Raw genomic sequence first — 20,917 nt, forward strand, 5'->3', positions numbered from 1 at the left:
ATAGTACCTTATCGGTTTGTACTGAGAAGTGCCAGTTCGCTTCTGAAGAAGAAAAAACTATTTGCTGGGCGGTCCTCTATTACGCCATCTAGATTTTTCATACCTCTTTTTGCATGATAGTTGATGCAAGTGGTTATGGGACTGCAGTAGTGGTGTTTCAGATGGAAACAGGTGACCACGAGGTACATAAACCAATCGACTCGTTCACTGAAACCTGCTGAACGAAATTATAGAATTTTGGTATTAGAGGCACTGGCTGTCGTGTTTGGTATGCAAAACTTTGATTATTGTTGGTTAGGTCACAAGGTGATAATATATAGTGGTTGCACGGCAGTTACGTTTTTAAAACTTGCAAATTGAGATATCCAAACCTAACCAGGTGGGCAATGTATCTTCAGCAGTTCAATCTCGAGATTAAATACATACAGGGGAATAACAACTGGTACCAGGCGGGCTATCAAGAAGTGCTGAGTTATTCGGGGAATAAGAAATTCCTTTACCAGATAAGAATGAGGTGTGCATGTTGGCCATACTTGAGCTCAAGGAGGAAAGTGCCTTGAGGAAAGTATGTAATAACTACAGAAGTAAACATAATGCTGATAATCTACATCTACATCCATACTCCGCAAGCCACCTGATGGTGTGTGGCGGAGGGTACTTTGAGTACATCTATCGGTTTCCCTTCTATTCCAGTCTCGTATTGTTTGTGGAAAGAAAGATTGTCGGTGTGCATCTGTGTGGGCTCTATTCTATCTGATTTTATCCTCATGGTCTCTTCGAAAGATATACGTAGGAGGGAGCAATATACTGCTTCAATCCTCGGTGCAGGTATGTTTTCGAAACTTCAACAAAAGCCACTAACGAGCTACTGAGTGTCTCTCTTGCAGAGTCTTCCACTGAAGTTTATCTCTCATCTCCGTAACCATTTCGCGATTATTAAATGATCCTGCAACGAAGCGCGCTGCTCTATGTTGGATCTTCTCTATCTCTTCTATCAACCCTATCTGGTACGGATCCCACACCGGTGAGCAGTACTCAAGCAGTTGGCGAACAAGTGTACTGTAACCTACTTTCTTTGCTTCCGGACTGCATTTCCTTAGGATTCTTCCAATGAATCAACTTGATATGGTAAGTCAATTTTAAATCACTTCTAATGCCTACTCCCAGATAATTTATGGATTTAACTGCTTCCAGTTGCTGACCGGCTATATTGTAGCTAAATGATAAAGGATCTTTCTTTCTATGTATTCACAGCACATTACACTTGTCTACATTGAGATTCAATTGCCATTCCCTGCACCATGCGTCAATTTGTTGCAGATCCTCCTGCATTTCAGTACAGTTTTCCGTTGTTACAACCTCTCGATATACTACAGCATCATCCGCTAAAAGCCTCAGTGAAATTCCGATGTTATCCACAAGGTCATTTATGTATATTGTGAATAGCAACGGTCCTATGACACTCCCTGCGGAACACCTGAAATCACTCTTACTGCGGAAGACTTCTCTCCATAGAGAATGACGTGCTGCGTTCTGCTATCTAGGAACTCTTCAATCCGATCACACAATTGGTCTGATAGTCCATATGCTCCTACTTTGTTCATTAAACGACTGTGGGGAACTGTATCAAACATCTTGCGGAAGTCAAGAAACACGGAACCTGCCTGGGAACCCGTATCTATGGCCCTCTGAGTCTCGGAACGCATGCTGATTCCTGCAGAGTAGATTTCTAGTCTCCGGAAAAGTCATTATACTAGAACACAATACATGCTCCAAAACTCTACAACTGATCGACGTTAGAGATATAAGTCTGTATTTCTGCACATCTGTTCGACGTCCCTTCTTGAAAACGGGGATGACCTGTGCCTTTTCCAATCCTTTGGAACGCTACGCTCTTCTAGAGACCTACGGTACACCGCTGCAAGAAGGGGGGCAAGTTCCTTCGCGTACTCTGTGTAAAATGAAATTGGTATCTCATCAGGTCCAGCGGCCTTTCCGCATTTGAGCGATTTTAATTGTTTTTCTATCCCTCTGTCATCTATTTCGATATCTACCATTTTGTCATCTGTGCGACAATCTAGAGAAGGAACTACAGTGCAGTCTTCCTCTTTCTGCCTCGGGCATGGATGTGTGTGATGTCCTTAGGTTAGTTAGGTTTAAGTAGTTCTAAGTTCTAGGGGACTAATGACCACAGCAGTTGAGTCCCATAGTGCTCAGAGCCATTTGAACCATTTTCTTCCTCTTTCAAACAGCTTTGGGAAAAGACATTTAGTATTTCGGTCTGTAGTCTGTCATCGTTTCAGTACCATTTTGGTCACAGAGTGTCTGGACATTTTGTTTTGATCCACCGACCGCTTTGACATAAGACCAAAATTTCTTCGGATTTTCTGCCAAGTCAGTACATAGAACTTTACTTTCGAATTCATTGAATGCCTCTCGCATAACTCTCCTCACGCTACATTCCGCTTCGCGTAATTTCTGTTTGCCTGCAAGGCTTTGGCTAAGTATATGTTTGCTGTGAAGTTCCCTTTGCTTCTGCAGCAGTTTTCTAACTCGGTTGTTGTACCACGGTGGCTCTTTTCCATCTCTTACGATCCTGCTTGGCACGTACTCATCTAATGCACATTGTACTATCTGTACCTGAGACAAAAATTTTGTGGTGAGCCGTCAGGTACTGTGTAATCTGCTTTTTGTCACTTTTGCTAAACAGAAAAATCTTCCTCCCTTTTTTAATATTTCTATTTAAGGATGAAATCATCGATGCAGTAACCGCTTTATGATTCGCTGTTCTGCGTTAATTGTTTCAAATATTTCGGGTCTGTTTGACAACAGAAGGTCTAATATGTTATCGCCACGAGTCGGTTCTCTGTTTAACTTCTGAAGGTAGTTTTCAGACAATACACTTTTAAAAAATTTCACTGGATTCTTTGTCCCTGCCAACCATTATAAACGTTTGAGTCTCCCAGTCTGTATCCAGCAAATTTAAATCTCTACCCAGAACTATAACATGGTCGGCAAATCTACTCGAAATATTTTCCAAATTTTCTTTCAGGTGCTCTGCCACAACAGCTGCTTGAGGTTAGTCAAAAGCCATATAGGGGTCCCTAATTACCTAAAAGTAGCGCAGTACTATAGCCTCCATACAATTTTATTCCGAAGAAGGAAGTTAGATTCAGGAGAATGACATGTGGATCTGCTGATAGATTACGCGCGTCTACGATATAGCCATTGTGGGCCAAGAAATATATTGCTAAATTATGATAGAAGGTGATTTTCGACAACATGCGTTGTCGAGTGACTAGGAGGCTAGCGTCCTGTGTCATGTGTCAGAAGGTATGTGCAGTAAATAGTATTATGCAGGGAGATGTGCACAACGTAGAAAAAAGTGAACTCTTAGAATTATGTGCAGCTGACCTTTTTGGCCCCCTTCCAACATCGAAAGGAGGATGCACCGACGTTTTTCGCGGTGACTGATGGTTTTAGCAAGTATGTCAACTACCATCCAGTACAGAGAGCTGATGCCAAAACGCTGGCAGACGAGCTAGAAAAGGACTATTTTGTCAAGATTGGCGAGCCTAAGAGTCTCTTATCGGATAATGGCGGCAGTTGGTACTGGAAATTTTAAAGCATGTCTAGAAAAGGCCGGAATTCACCGTATAAGGATCTCGGTGTATTTTCCACAGGGAAATATGAGTGAGAGGTTCATGTTTGAGATAAACAGTTTGTATAGAAGAAAGAATTCAACTTGGGCCGATCATATCAAAAGCTTTGGAGAAGTCGTCAATAAACTTAAACATCATGCAACAGGCTTTGCTCCCCATAAACTAATGTTTAATGAAGAACTCCAGTACATCCTTTCAAACATGGCTGATTTTCCAGTCCTATCTCAACCCTCTATAGATGATAAGAAGGCACAGGGTAGAGGAAACATCCATAAAAGAGCCTTGGACACAAAACGGAGGCATGACATAAAATCTTTCCTCACTAGTGTTAACACTGGTGAACTAGTGTTATTCAAAACTCTAGAAAAATCTAAAAAAATTTAAGCAGAAACAAAGAAGTCCATGCACTTTTATGAAATAGGTAAGCTGCATGCAAAAGCATATCGTTTGACATACAAAAAAAGTAAGAGAGAACTAGATCTATGAAACACTGTAGATTTCAAGCCTTTCAAAACCGATAGTAATCATATTCTGAAAAGAGCCTACCACTCTTTTGCAGATACATAGTTTGGCGTACAGTGTAGTCCCAGCTTGATGAAACTTTATTTCCCTTTCCAGTTTTATTTTCTTCTTCTGTTCTATCTATAGTATGTAAGAAATATATGTCTTCATGTAGTACATGTGCTATTAGTTTGTATTATTTTCCTAGTAAGTAAGAATGATTCCCAAAAAAAACTTTATCCAAATGACGACTTATAAGAGAATTTGAGACATAGTTTGCAGTAGTAAATCGTAAATGCTGAATTAACAATGGGCACATGTGAGCACCAATGATAGAAAAATAATGGCTGAAGTAAACAAGTAATAAATGAGATCCACAAAAGGATTAATAACAGTAAGGTACAGATACTTTGTGTTAATGCAAGTAACTAAGGCTGGAAATTTCTAAATTATGGAAGTATAAATTCTGTATAGATTAATAGTTTTCATGTTGGGAGTAAGGTTGCCTGTAGGTAGTAGAGGTTAATAATATTGTGCACTAGAGGCAGGCCAAAGCGTTTTGATATTACTTAAAGGAGGTGTGTGGAAGTGGTGTGAGAATCACACCAAAGATATTTATAAATAATGAGGTCAGTAGGCCCACAAAGATAAAATGGAGGAGTAAGTGTCGAAATATATGGATAAATGAAAATAGGAAAAAGCAGGAGTAATGAAGTCAGTAGGCTGAAATACAAGGTAAAATGATGAAGAATTGGTGAGTAATTCCCTCACATCTCACAAAAAGGTTGAGAACTGCATAATCTTGCATAAGACCGATGGTCATTTAACAGATAAATATCGATAATTACAGATAACAATACAGATAAACGAATGTGTTAAGGAATGCAAATTGTACACTTTTGGCAAGTTATAACAAAAACAGCTTTCTAATTATGTCTACAACAAACCAAAGTAGCTGCTGTCAAACAAATGACTCCATTAGTATAGTGATTGGTACGATAACTGAGCCATATGAAGATAGAACTTACAGAGATTATTCGATATTCTACGGAAATCGACATCTCAGGCAATGAAATAAATTGCAAACTAGCCCAAAATGTGACTATTTAAAAACCTGTGTTCACGTGGTTTATAAAAAAAGTATTTTGCAAAGTTTGTGACTCAATCTTAATAATGATGTAACTAGTAGAAGTGACCTAGAGTAATGTCACGATTTTGTGAAGTGCCGATTGACAATAATCATTTTGAGAATGTTAATAACAGTTTTCAAAATAATAAATTAAATAAGAAAAATTCTTTATGATAATTCTCAGTTGTTTATTTAAATTATAGAAAGAAAATAGAATATAGAATGTGTTTTGTCCTCCCATAGAAGAGAAGCTTATTAGGCTATATTATCTATTCCTCAGGGACATGGAGGCTTCATGAAAGGCAACCTACAAGCTTATGGAGTAAGAAGGGATGACATCTACCTCAGTGACTCCCCCACCCCCCACCCAATTTCCGTTTTTGTAGTAGCATATTTTGAAGAATGCCATACTTCATGACTTCCCACTCTACCTTAATCTGTTAGGGAAAGCGGTTCGTAAGGACACGCACAACAGTGCCTATGGCTATGATTAATTGAGTAAGTATTAAAAAGCAAGGTGCTTTTGTATGTGCCTCTTTCAGGCTAAGATTTAAAATTCTAAATCATAAAATAAATTTTGTGATAATCGAAAATTTTCTTTCATGGCTTTATGTTATTTTATGAACATAATTTGTAAAATCCAGTACATTATGTCTCTCTCTCTCTCTCTCTCTCTCTCTCTCTCTCTCTCTCTCTCTCTCTCTATCTCTCTCTCTCTCTCCCTCCCTCCCTTCCTCTCCCTCCCCCTCTCTCTTGTGTGTGCAATATTAAGAAAACGTTATCTAAAATCAGTTTCATTTGAAACAAGTCATCTACAGAAACATCACTTGTTTTTAATATTTAATTTTGGTCAAAAATAATTTTTTTCACAAAAGTAAATGGAGGGTGACATGGCGAATCGAGCTCTGTAACATTGTAAGAGATACAGAGGTGAGCAAGTGTGCCAGGACTTACCCAGTTCACTACTTCTAGCACCATGGCATGTAACACACCTGTGTGTACCATACAAAGGATTGCACCCTAACCTAAAAGTGAAATTAAAAATTAAAATAATTTCCATACCTTTTTAAGTTTAAGCTTGAGTATTTATATGGCAACATTGTGAAATCTCAGAATAATCTGATGAATAAGTTATGATAAATATATTATTTTAAGAAAAAAGGAGCACTAAATAATGAAGCCAGAAAGCTAAAAGTTGTTCAGAATGTGCAAATGTATGTCACAATCAAAAGTTACACATCTCAACATAATCAGGGCAGTATTTTGGTCAAATCGGCACATTTACAAAAAATTTAAGACGCTGAATATTAGATTCAGAGAGATAAAAATTCGTATGTAGCCTCAATTCGTTATGAAAAAAGTATGTGACACCAATAAGCAACCTCTATTTGTTTTCGAGTTACTTACTAAAAACCAAATTTGGAATGAAAATACACCTATCCATAATAGATTACGTATCACTTGCATTTCTTACAGAAAATTCTAATTACGGCACTTGATTAAATTGATGAAATAGAAACAGTTGTACAAAGTTTCAAGCCTTTATTATAAATAACAATCATTATAAGGAATTTTTACACTGTTCAGTGTTCGTGATCCAATATTGGTTCCATTCTAAAAATCCTAGCTGCCAAAGTTTTGATGCATTTAAGCTAAACCTTTTTCAGTAACTAAAGCAGACTAACTCTAAATATAAAAATTATGAAGATTGTAAATTTTTAAACGACAGAGGTATTAATTAATATGTATTGAGAAAGGGGCCATTTAGATGCTGCTATCTGCGCCTAGAGCAGTTGATGCCAAATGTTCTGTTTGGTGGTCTGCTGCGCCCATGTACAAATACAGCCAGTGAAGCATTGAAAAGAGACACATCGTACTCAGATATCAACCTGTCCACGTCAGTCAAATGTCTCTATATGCTGTGCCTTGGGTGACAACTACATCTACATGATTACTCTGCAATTCACATTTAAGTGCTTGGCAGAGCACAGTTATACTATCTCTCTACCATTCCACTCCCGAACAGTGTGCGGGAAAAATGAACACCTAAACCTTTCTGTTCGAGCTCTGATTTCTCTTATTTTATTTTGATGATCATTCTTACCTATGTAGGTTGGGCTTAACAAAATATTTTTGCATTCGAAAGAGAATGTTGGTGACTGAAATTTCGTAAATAGATCTCCGCCAATCCCACCTGGTAAGGATCCCACAGCACGCAGCAATATTCTAACAGAGGATAGCTAACAAAAGCGTTTTTGGTAGAAGTAGGAACTGAAATTTTGTGACGGCTGTACACCATCCTGGATCGCTTTGATTTCATGGAAGGAAGTGTCTGTGTGCAGCCCATAATGCTGAAAAAAGTGTTTTGGTAATTGATGAGATTATTTCCCTTAGCTTTGATGATTAGGAGAATGGCTGATACACCATTTTGCTTGGAACATCCTGTAGAGGTCACCTCTGAGCTGTTGGTAGTGCTGTTTCTGATAAGGATGTTATTTTTATTATCATGAATATATTCTATTTTGTGCATGTAAGCTTTTACTGTACATATTAGTCAAGTATAATTCAAAAAAATTTATTTATAGTGATAGTTTCTGATCCTGCTAACCAAATAACAAGAAGGAACATTTTATTTCAGAGGGTACAGCAATTTATTTATGTCGATTTTGTTTCAATGAGAATATCTTTAAAAAATCCAGACTGAAAACCAAGATTTTAGCTTTACTGTATTCCACATTTAAATATTTATCCTTGATGACTCTAAAATTTATTCAAGTTAAATAACATGAAGTGATTTATTTTAATTTTGTTCCTTACCTGGATAAATAAAATGTAATCTAGTAATTTTGCCTAATTTATCATCATCGTCTGAAAACTTTTATTTTTATGCATCTGGAAAAGTAACTTTATATTTATCATCTAAGAGTAATTAAACTTTTTATCCATATTTAGTTACCAAAAATAAAACTTTTGAAATATTGTAAGATTAGTTTCTCTTCAACTCAGGTATCTTTGTTAACTTTTCTGCACAACCATTACTATAAATTTTAAGTTCACTTACAAGATTTTCCACACTATCATTCATGTTCATTTGATTTTGCTTTTATTTGTATAGAAAAAACTTAGATTTTAAAATTTTTTAACTTTCAATGTGAAAAATTTGAAAGTACTATTTTTTAAAATTGTTATGTTTCCAAATTTTTCACTTTCTTTCCTCTATCTTCCTGGAAGTATTCCATAAGTATACGTAAACATCATGTTAACACTTCTATAACTTTTTCTAGTCTTTATTTCTTGCTGTAAGTTAAAGTAATTAAATGTTGTGAATCATAAGTTAAATTCTTTTCACCATGCATAATTGTATATCCAATGTTATCATATTGTATTATTTATTTAAAACTGCACATAATTTCATCGTTGTTTTTGTGTAGTTAAACTATATATTCTTCTAGACGTATTTATCACATAGATAGGATAATTTTGAATAAAATGGAAAGGATTTGCATTAAATCGGTATTTGCAGTATTATTCTCTTAAAACCTATAATAGGTTCTTAAACTTTTAATAAGTTATTCCTTGGGTCAAGATTCCACAATTCTTGAGTAAAAAGTTCATTTCATCCATTTTTTACATTTATATTTCGCAATTTAACATGATTGAGTATTGAATAATCATAGACATAATTTTTTCAATCAGTTTGGAAAACAACAAGTAAGGCATATCTAGCAGAACTATAATAATGAGTAACATCTAGTTCAAAATGATCTTGCAAATTCAGTTGCTTGTATTTCAAAGAAAGAAATTCGAATTTTTGGAGTTTCGAGTGTTTCTTCTTCGAGTTCAAACAAGTATTCTGGTTCATATTCAACAAGAGGAACACGAATTTTCATAACGTTTCAACAATTTTAACTTTTTTGGAAATGTACTATTATCATTATTTGTAGTCCATCAAAGAATAGAATCTTTTTAATCATCTCTTGAAATTAAAGTGAAAATTAGTGTTAAATATCCTTACCAAATTATTTCTATAAAATTCTTAAAAATCCACCAAATAATGGATAAAGTACTTTATTTTGTTTATTTTTCAATTTTATAGTTGTCCTTACATAGTTAATTCATTTCATAGAGCTGCAGTTAATCAAATAAGAGTTCATGAAGAAATCAATGGATATTCATTTCTAGATAAAATGTTATTTTATTTTTCAACTATAATAACATAAGACAGTTTTAATGCATAATTATCAATTAGTCTATTATTTGATTTCGCATCCTGTACTAAAAAATTCATTCCATCTACATCAATAAAATCAAATGTGATATAAAGATGTGAACAATTAGGATTAATACATCAATTACTAATATTAATATTAATTTCTGTTTCTCTGTTAGGAAGATTTAAATTATTTTATGTGTTCTCATTTACAGGAAGTGAATATAATTGACAACCCTTGATCTTGTTCAACATTTATTAAGTAAAAAATTAAATTTATTAATTCATTTTTTAAAATACTGTTACACATGCACCGTTAAAGTCACTTATATTATCATTGCCACCAGTGATAGTAAAACTAAAATTTTGAATAGTGTAAAACATTGAGATATTTGTAAAATAATGTGGTTCATAAATTATAGGTCCTCCGAATCCAGCATTTGGTTTAAATGAAGAAATAATATTAGTTTATCTCTGTCTAATGATCACTATGTTTAAAAAAACATTCTGTCAGCTAGGTTAAATTTTTATTTATTAATTGAAATGGAATAATTTTAGGAACATTATCAGCAATTCATTATTCATTGGCTTCAATGATTTAATTATTAAATCCTAAAATTTGTCCAGTACAATCTTCTTTGACCACCAATAGTGTAATATCACTTTCAGTAACAAGTCGATCAGAGTTTTTTTCTTTTATTTGTATATTTGGGTTTTTTGATTGAATAAATATTTTCAAATTTTTCAACTGTATTGAGCAACAGAAATTTCTACCAGTTCTTAGCTGGTATATAATTTATTACTTTTTCGTTAATAACAACCAACTAGTGAAACATGTCTATGAGTTTGTTTTACTGCAACTATTAATATTTTTAAGAATAGATGTGTTAGTACTCATTTATATTAATAAAAATTATGTAAATAAATGACAGATTGGGAACAAAAATAATTCCAAAAAAATAAACACTGTTAACTTCTACCATATTCTATTTGATGTACAATAATGGAAAACAGCATTGATGATTCACAGTTATGTTTTAGTTTCAGTAATCATTTGTATGTTTATCCTAAAAGTGTAGATCAACCAAATATCAGGGATTGTAAAAAAATGTGAAAAAATTGAAGATAAAATTATCGAAAAATTGCTATCCTTGTAGTTAATAATGTGAAATTATTCTGTAAGATGAATGTGAAAATAATGCAGTTGTAGTTTTGGGTGATTTCATTTTTAAGAATAAAGATGTAGTTAGAGAATATTTTACTATATGTGGACATAAAGGAATTGATCCTTTTTATTTAGCTCAGTCTTATTCAGAAATACCAAGGCAATTAGTTGGAGATAATGTCAATTTTTCACATTTTTCACACAAGCTGATACAGACTTAATTCATATTTATCATAGGTATTTTAGGGATAATTTGAATTTTTCTATTTTAAAGAATGGAGTAGTGAATGTGGAATAAAGTTATATTTGGTTTAATAACAATAGATAAAAAAGGAAAAATTAATAACTTGAATTACAGAGAGAAGATTAAAGAAATTTTAAACATTAAACTTTAAACACAAATATATTTAACATAAAAATGTTGAACATAAATGGTGAATGTAAAATAAAAAATGAATATTGTGTTTTATCCTTAATAAATGTTTTTGTAATATAACCCAGAAATTGTTAGGAAAGCTATATGAAACAAGAAAAAGATAAAAGAAGAATTGAAAACAAGAGTTGAAAAATGGAAAAGGAAGGAGTAAGAGAAAAATTTAAGAAAGGACACCAACCACTTTTCGATGTAATTATACAAGTTAAACAAGAAATTGGAATTTTATGTCATGTTTTGAGAGCTATTGATGAAAACAGAAAAGTTGAAAAAGTGGTTTCTTATTATCAACATTGTTCATAAAACTTTAATGATATTCCAACTGTTATACAATATGATAGTGATAAAAGAGATTATATGTCAAGTGAAGCAGAAATCAATAAGTTGTTAGAGAATTAGGAAACAGAAAAAAATTGAAAAAGGCAACAACTAAAGAATGTTAAAAAATAAATATAAGTTGAACAATGTTTAAATTTATCAGTCATAGTGAAGATACTGTTTTTGGATTAAGACCTATTGCTACATGAATATCCAGCTGAATGTTTTGCTGTTGAAACGAAAATTAGCAAAAGAAAGTGGGACGGTACTGATGGATTTATGGATCTTTTAACTGAAAGACATTTTACTGTGGATTATTTAATTAAGGAATTTTATTCTTTTGATTAAAAAAATTTAACTAGAATTTTATTCGGCTTAAACACTGTATATTCTGATACTAATCCAAATAAAGTCAAGTCACTAAAATAAATCTAATAAGTTGATGAAAAGTATTGAAGAATATTTACCTAATTTTTCAGAAAAAAATCTTAATGATCCATTTCAGTATGTTGGTGAAAATTCAGTAAAAAAGTTTCAGAAAAAACCAGTTAAATATTTTGTGATGGCTGATGTTTGTTAGTTAGCTGACAGAGTGCCAATTATCTATAGTGAAGAATTAGCTGGAAATAAAAGTTACAATAATCAAAAAGTTGGAATAACTCTTAATGTTCACAGATATTTTGTGACTCTGTCTTCAGCCATACAAATTGTGTACCTTTCTTATATGATTTTTGAATAATTTACCAAAGCTATTTTGGAAATCAGTAAAACATCCTCATCACTGATTGATAGATTAACAGTTATTCATGAAGCAGAAATCGCTAGCAAAAATTATTTCAGTGAAGAAGTATAAATAACAAAAATGGTGACGAATTCAGTGTCTTCATTGTCAGTGATCCAAAAAATATAGGACAGTTTATTAAAGTTTTGAGTAATACATGACATAGATTTTGTAAAAGTGAAAAAGATGGAAAAAGAATTGTTAGTTGGTCTTTAAATAATTTATCAATGCCTGAGACACATCTCTCTGCTTTTGATTATTATGGACCTTTTACTGAAGAAAATGAATGATTAGCACAAGGAGATAAAGGAATAAATCCACTCGATGAAGAATGTAAAATACATGATAATTCTTATAGAGACAGTAAAAAATCAGAAGAAAGGCTTGAAGCTGATAACAAACTTCAGTTTGGTGCAAAAGAAAGAAAGCATGCTTAAGATCCTTCAGTTGGTGTAAAATTCGCTGCAAGTGCAGTTATTGGAAAAATGTATCGAAAACGAAAATTAGGAAAGGGAATATATGTTGATAAAAATGGATGGGGATCATAAAACGTTCTTCATTATTTCATAATCTATATAAACGAATAAGTTTACAACTGATTATACTAAACTTAAAAATGGTGTAAGACAATACAAGTTAAGTTCAATACCAAAAAATTGTTTGCTATTGGACCATTTCTGAGTGATTCACGAATAGGAAAAATGGTGGAAACTTTTTTATTACTTTGGTATTCATCTTGTGAAAAAATTGTTGAACATTTAATGAATGAAAAGAAACAAAACTCGAAGTTGGATTTTTACCAGTATTATTCACTGCATTACCACATCGAGCAAGTATTGGTTCACTCAGTTGTGGATATGTACCAATTGAAAATGCAGTCTTAAACAAGAAAAAAACTGATAAAGAATTAGAACAACAAAGATATAATTTAACAATGGGTGGGAATGTAGTTATGAAGAAAAACATTTTAAAGAAATAATCAAAAAATTTAATAATCCTTTAACTAATTTTGGTTGAGAAGAAATAGTTAAACAATTAAAAATTATATATATATATTTGGTGTTATTATGATTGATGAATTACCTGAAAAGGTAAAAAATGTAGAATGTGAAATAGTAAATTTTAATACATCTGTTCATGTGGGTACTCGCTGGATTTGTTATTAACAGAATAAAAATTTAAATATATTTTTAATTCATTTGGATGAAATATTTCAAAAGAAATATAAACTATAAAGGGAAAAATTAATTTTTAACACTGAAAGGATTCAAAATTTTAACGAATTTTTTGTGGTCATTTTTAGTTGTTTTAAAAGTATTACATATGAATTAAAAGTTTAATGATATTTTAAAGTTTAAAATGGACATTTAAGAAATAAGTTATTTGCTAAACTCAATAACGATTCTGAAAATTAAAGATTTTCAATCATTAGAACCTAAAGTTAATATTGAATTAATTCCAAATTTGAAGGTTTTCAATAAAAAATCAGAGAGTTTCAGTTAAAAATCATAATTATTCAGCAACAATACATTCAAAAATTCAGAAAGAATTAGTATCAGAGTAAAAAATTATATAACTAACATTATAGTCATTTGAAACAAAATTAAAAGTTATTCAATCATCTGCAGATTCAAAAATAGATAAGGCAATTAAACAATTTCAGAAAGAATTAAATAAAATTTTTGAAGATTCAAAAATGTATATTACTTTTAAAAGTACAAGAATTGTGAATATAAATGATGCAATTGATGTAAGAGATGCAGTGAAGAAACAATATTAAGTAAATGAGTTAAAGAATCTTGTTCCTAAAGCTGAATGTACAAGTATTTTAACGCATTTGAATAATGCTGTCCGTAAAACGTATTTTAATCAGTTTAATAAAACTAACCTAATTACTTTACAAAAAAGGAAATAGAAAAAGACTGTTTCATATTATTTCTCAAAAACAAATGTAACTCCATATTTTTATGAGTTAAGTAATCTTCAGGATAAAGAATATGATAAACAAATAATTGAATCTACTTTTATGACTGGATTCATAAAAAGTGCACAATTATCAATGAACATCCTTATTTAGTAAAAATGTTGTTGTTGTTAAAAACATAAATAGAGATTTAACAAATTACCATTTTCATCTTTCGATGACTGTCATTAAACAAACATTTCAAAGTAATTCCTGACATCAATAAGAGTAGTACACAAGTCAAATTTTGTAACTGTGAAATTAAAAGTTTCGGCTGAAACTGTTCAAGTTGATGTAAAGTTAATTATATTTGCTGATCTAATTCAATTTTTTATTCGATATAAATGGAATATCATAATCACATCTATTGTTTTGAGTGTAAAAAGTTTACTGAAACAGATAATCCATCATTTCTAATTACTAAAAATGAAAAACAGAGATTTGAATGTATTCATTCCATTTGCAAAATTAAAAAAACAAACAAATTTGTTAAAATAATTTATAGGTAGTTGATGAAATACTTGTGATGAAATTATTAATGAATTACATTAACCAATGAGAAAAAGTTTAGGAAGAAAAAAACTAATTTCTTTTGGAATAGATGATTCGTGGCAAGCTGATTCAGTTAAAGTGGATTCTGGATACTTAAAAGGAATTTCCAAAGTAAATATAAGATTTAAATATTTATTAACTGTTATTGATGCTTTTTCAGTATTTGCTTGGGCTGCACTAGTTAAAGATAAGTAGGTAAAAATATAACTGAATCACTTATTATGAAAAGGTCATGAGTCCAATTTTTCACAAATTCAGATTATTTTTGCATTCTCAATCTGTAGATGCATTTATCTATGTTGAGAACATCATGAGTTTATGCCTTTAAAGCCAAGAAAATGGTGGCCAAAGTATTTGGTTGGTAAGAAAATGTCATGGAGCCAGGACTCAGTCGTTGTTTACTACATCTTAACATTAGCTTTATGTCAAAAATTTTAAGTCACAAGAAATAGCACACAGTTTAAATCCATACAACAACAATAGTCAGACTTTACCAGTTCCTATTTCATGATCTATTGTTGGCATCACATTCTAAGACAAATCTTATGTTTTTGTTGTCTAATCTTTCATTAGTAAAGGCAATTTAATCAGAAAAGAGGGCATGTACTCAAATGAAGAAGGTAACAGCCAGAACAAGAGAAAAGACATACAGAATTATGATAAATACAATATATCATAATAAAGAAGGCTAGATTATGAGGAGAAGTGTACATTAACTACAAAGTACAAAACATTCTTACAACTGCAATGGGGAAAAATTGCAAGTAAGTATGAATTTAATAACTAAATGTTCCATACATGTTTCATATATCTATAGCAAAACATAAAGCCTATGTTTCCCTTGTTTCTTCTATTGCAATTCTTAGTTTCGCGGGTTGATGCCATTGATGAGATCGCCAGAGCCCACATCTGGAATTGTTCAAGGAACCTGGGAGCAAGGATGCACAAGTTGGATATCTACAAGGTATTATGAAAGTTACAGGAATTACTTACTGGCTTCTATTGAAGGTTAATCCACAAAGTAGGGAGACGAACTCCAAACATCATGTTCAAGTTCAGGGAATACTGATACATAAAACTGCTTTAGTATACATGACCTGAAGAGTGACAGGAGGATTCAAATATTAGGAGACCTGCTGGTTTTAGGAAAATATCCTGTAGATAACAGAAGTAAGAGCATGGGAAGGAGAGTCAGAGCTATAAAATATGATGTTATTGATAAAATTTGGGTTTAAAGTTACTCACTATACAAATAGAGATATTAAGTATTTGATGGAGAGTTTGAATGTATAGTTCATGCATTCGTTATTTCTAGAGAGGTTCCCTGATTTGAATGTAAAATATGGGTATTTAAAGTTTTTCCACGAAAATTATTATTTAAGGTTTAGTAGACCTCAAAAAGAGATTTGTTATTACTGTGAGGAACTTAAAACTAAACTAAAAAACACTAACCTTTATGATTCAGCTAAATGAGTGATTGTTGCTGAGGAAATGATTCATATTCGAAGGTTTTAGAAAAAGGTAAAAGCTGTACAGGAAAAGTGCAATCAAGACGATGATGTCGAAGGTATCTGTATGGATTTTCTGCAGAATGTACCACTTCCCTGCATTACAGTGCAGGAAGTGTTTTACCTATGTGAGCTCTGGGTCTTTACTTTCTGTATTTACGACCTTATACGTGACAAATTGATTTCTTTGTATTCCATGAATGAGTAGCACAAAAGGGAGCTAATGAGATTTGTAGTTTAATGCTTGCTTTCTTCGACGAAAATTACTTTCGTAAAAATATTAAGGAGATGCACATTTTCTCTGATGGTTGCCAGGACAAAAACGTAACAATACAGTAGCCGAATTCCTAATGACAATAGTAAGGCTTGATATGTTTGAAAAATATTTCGATACTATCCTATCTGGGGGCACTCTTTCCTACCTTGTGATAGGGTGTTTTGGGGTACAAGAAGAAAGTTATGACAAACTGATAGAGTTTAAACTATGAAGGAATATATTGAACTTATTCTTCATTCTGCCAGTAAAAGGAACTAATTCATTGTCAACTAGCTTGAGGATAACAACATTCGTAAGAGCTATATGGACACGTGCCCAGGTATTTTTAAATGCAATTCCCTGAATTTAGAAACAATGGGAAAAAGAAGTTCAACGAAAATCAACTTCAGTGTTTCACATTACAATACATTTGAGTATGACGACCACAACCAAGAGGTGTTAAAAACCTGATGATTCATTGATGGACTGACCCTAAACTCTTTCAGACTTTTAAAACCCCTTGAAAATATCAGACTTCCAACAACAACAGAACATGTTCTATAAACAGATAAGGTAAATGATATAAGACAACTGGAGCAGTACTTTCCAGAGGAACACATAGACTTTTATACTGATTTATTCACTTGGCCAACAACAGCTGAAGCAAGATGAAAATGTATGAAACTTATAGATAATGTTGCAACAGTGCTTGTCTGTAATAATGATTATGTTAAAATACTATTTTAATTTGTGTTTATTCATAAATTTGCTCAAAATTCTATAGTTGTACTATTATTTATATTAATTTGTTTCGAAAAGGTCATGAGTCCAAAATAAAATTAATTTGAGGAATATGAATATAAAAATTGATGATTTGAATATGTAGATTTAATGGACTTGTGGGTTTTTCATAATAACCAGTTCAGTTGACCCTTTAAAAAAATATTCAAGTTTAGAAAACCTACCAGGCAGGAGTGGCCGAGCGGTTCTAGGTGCTTCAGTCTGGAACCGTGCGACTGCTACGGTTGCAGGTTCGAATCCTCCCTCAGGCATGGATGTGTGTGATATCCTTAGGTTAGTTAGGTTTAAGTGGTTCTAAGTTCTAGGGGACTGATGACCTCTGCTGTTAAGTCCCATAGTGCTCAGAGCCATTTTGAGAAAATCAAGAAATTTATGAACAGGTAATGGTGAAGAATTTTATAGTAAAGAATTTCTAGAACTTACAAAGAAACTTTAAATTAAACTTTATTCGACGTTTAATGAATTAAGGCATCTGTTTTTAATCGATGTAATAGAACATTAAAAGAAAAAATGTGAAAACTTTACTTACAAGGAAATTGTAAATAGGTTGAACTAGTTGCGAAAATTTTTGTTGAGTATAATAACACAAAACAGTCAACAATTTAAATGAAACGAAAGGATGTAAAGAAGGAAAATGAAAAAAAATATTGAAAGATCTTTATGTAAAAATTTGTTTAATATTAGTGCCAAAAATAAAATTGGTGATAAATTAGGAATAAATAAATTAAAAGGAATGTTCGAGAAAGGATATAAAGGAAACTGGTAAACAGAAATTTTTGAAAATGAAGATGTTGTTCATACTAATCCAGTCACATGTAAATCGAAAGAATTAAACAGACAAAATGTAAAAAAAAAAATATTATGCAGAAGAACTTTTGAAAACGAATTTTCCAGTTATTTATCTTGTAGAAAAAGTTTCAAATAAAAGAAGTAATACAGTATGTGTTAAATGGTAAGCTGATAAGTCACAGAATAGTTGGGGAAGAAAAGTATTGTAATTTTTTAAAATGTTAATAAAAAATTCTATGTTTAACTGGAGATAGTTATCCAATATGGACGATAACTAGTTTGGACAAGAAGAGAATAGAAGCTTTCGAAATGTGGTGCTACAGAAGAATACTGAAGATAAGGTGGATAGATCACGTAACTAATGAGGAGGTATTGAATAGGATTGGGGAGAAGAGAAGTTTGTGGCACAACTTGACTAGAAGAAGGGATCGGTTGGTAGGACATGTTTTGAGGCATCAAGGGATCACAAATTTACCATTGGAGGGCAGCGTGGAGGGTAAAAATCGTAGAGGGAGACCGAGAGATGAGTACACTAAGCAGATTCAGAAGGATGTAGGTTGCAGTAGGTACTGGGAGATGAAGCAGCTTGCACAGGATAGAGTAGCATGGAGAGCTGCATCAAACCAGTCTCAGGACTGAAGACAACAACAACAACAACAGTTATCCAAAATACAAAAGTATTTGGTACTGAATATAATATTCATTATGCTTACTGATTTATTAAAAAAGATTATTTTGATATTCAAATAAAGGTTCAAAAAGTGATTTTATATTGGAATTATTTGAAAATTTTATATTTGAATTAACAGACTCGACTGATTTTAATATATTTTGGTTATTGAATGTATATAATAATCGTTTGAATGTTATTTAAAATTTTATTATAAATAAGTGCTTGAAGTATTGTATTATTTTCTAATAAACATTTGGTAGGTCACTTATATCATCACCCGTGTTGTTCTCAGGAATAATTAATCCAGATATTGAAATAATTTTGCCAATAGATAATTCTTAAAGTTTATTTCATCTGTTGTTATAAATTTACTTAATTTGGTACATTATTACTTCTTAAAAATTCTTCACAGGTTTGAAATCTATTCCAGATGATATTTATTTATGTTTTCAACATTTTTAAATTGTTTTTTATAATATTACATTCATAGTTAAAATTACTATCATGTGATCTTAAAACAACAAAAGTAGGTCTTAAATTTTTATGAGGCAATTGAGGAACAACAAGTTTCAATAACCTAGTTATCTGTGCATTTCTTTTATCTAAATTTTTATGGTTCTGTCACATATTTCATCAGATTTTTTATATAATTATCACTAATTCTATGTATATCATTTAAGTGATTTATTTGATTTTTATAGGAACCTATTATTTACTGTCTTACTTTATAGTCACCATGGTCATGTATAGATGGTGAGAGTTCTTCAAAAAGCCAATTGTGAAAATTATCTGCAAATGGTGTTTGTGAATTCATAACTAAAATACATAAACCAGGTTCATTATAACATTTTTATTGAATGAATGTTTTAGATAGCAGTAAAATGCTATTGTAATTTTCAAATAGTTTACAATATTTTTCTTTAATATGTTGTTTTCCAGTAACTTGAGGACGTTTATGTCGTAAGATATTAGCAACGTGATTACCATGGATTATTTTTTTCGTCAGTAATTACTAAAGTTTGTTTGTTGTTATACAAAAGTTTGTTATGTTTTAGACTCAATTTATGTGTAATACAATTTATTAAATTTTATTTTTTAAATTCTGATAATTTATTTCTTTATAAATGGAAGGTAAAAATAAAATGATTTGTCCACTTTGCAAACAAGAAAAAGTAATTCATAAAGAAATAAAAATTACTAACCAGAATACTCTTGAAAAACCGTTTGTATTATTTGTGTAAAAAAGAAACAAAAAGAAAATAGAGAAAATAAATAACGGACATAGAAAACAGCTTATTAATAACTGCAAGAAAAGAGACTTACTTGTCAAAATTTTGAATACGCAATTAAAAATGCTCATAAAGATATTCATAGCTGTAACTATAATCAAAAATAGAAAGAAAGGTATTCCCAAAAAGTTGAACGATCTTCCTGATAGATTAAAACTGTAAACCAGACCAAGACTCAAACTCGAACCTCTGGCTTATTGCGCATGAGCGCTCTACCAACTGAGCTACCCAATCACGTCAGAAGTAACACTTCTGGAAGAAAGGATATTGCACAGACATGGGTTAGCCACAGCCTGGTGTTGTTTCCAAAATGAAATGTTCACTCTGGAGTGGAATGTATGCTGATATGACACTTTGTTGCAGATTAAAACTGTGTACGAGACTGAGACTGAAATTCAGGACGTTTACCTTTTTCACGCAAGTGCGCTACCAATGGAGCTACCCAAAGATGCCTCATGACATATCGTCAAAGCTTCTGTTCTGCCTGTACTTCGTCTGCTATCTTCCAATTTCACAGAAGATCTTTTGCAAACATTGGAGAGCTAGCACTCCTGGAAGAAAGGATGTATTGTGGGAAATTTGTCTGTAAAGTATATCTGAAAAGACATCATAGATTATCGTATCATGACAAAATATTAAAAACCAAGACATTTTTATTTTATTATTTGTTTTCAGTTAATTTTCTATGCAACTGTTTAATTCACATAGAAAATATTGTTCTAATCCATTATTTTAATTGAGTCTAATTTATAATGACCATATGGTGATGGATGAATTCCATCTTGTAATATAATATGTTTATTATCATCAGAATTTTAATCACTTTTATTACAATGAAGTGCATAGGATTCATGTTTAAATTAGCTAACTGAATACATTTTTATTTT

Source organism: Schistocerca gregaria, chromosome X (genome assembly GCF_023897955.1).
Source record: "Schistocerca gregaria isolate iqSchGreg1 chromosome X, iqSchGreg1.2, whole genome shotgun sequence".
Classification (NCBI taxonomy): Eukaryota; Metazoa; Arthropoda; class Insecta; order Orthoptera; family Acrididae; genus Schistocerca; species Schistocerca gregaria.